The following is a 484-nucleotide window of genomic DNA, read 5'->3' as shown; positions in this document are numbered from 1 at the left end:
GGGTGGGGGCCGGGAGGGGCAAGGCTGTCCAGCTAATTCACAATCCCACCTCCTCCGGGCTGGGCCCCGTTGGCCTCTGCATACTCTGTCTCTGTCCCTGTCACCTCTTCTGCAGGCCTGTCCTGACCACTGTCTCAACAGAGGTCCATCAGCAAACTCCTGCCACACTCCCTGTTGGGCTGCCAACGGTCGACCTTATCTGTCTCTTGTTCCTTCCTCGTGTAATGTTCCGCTCCCTCCTTGTAGCGTTAAGGGGAGACTGGACTAGGGTGAGGAGTGTGAGACACTCCCCAAACGCACAAGTTTAAGGGACACCTAAAAGCTCAGCTGCAGGGGCACCTGGGTGGCACAGCGGTTAAGCATTTGCCTTTGGCTCAGGGCGTGATCCCCGCGTTATGGGATCGAGCCCCACATCAGGCTCCTCCGCTATGAGCCTGCTTCTTCCTCTCCCATTCCCCCTGCTTGTTTTCCCTCTCTCGCTGGC

This window comes from Ailuropoda melanoleuca, chromosome 4 (assembly GCF_002007445.2).
Source record: "Ailuropoda melanoleuca isolate Jingjing chromosome 4, ASM200744v2, whole genome shotgun sequence".
NCBI lineage: Eukaryota > Metazoa > Chordata > Mammalia > Carnivora > Ursidae > Ailuropoda > Ailuropoda melanoleuca.
The sequence above is the reverse complement of the archived record's forward strand: the minus strand, read 5'-3'. Positions refer to the sequence as shown.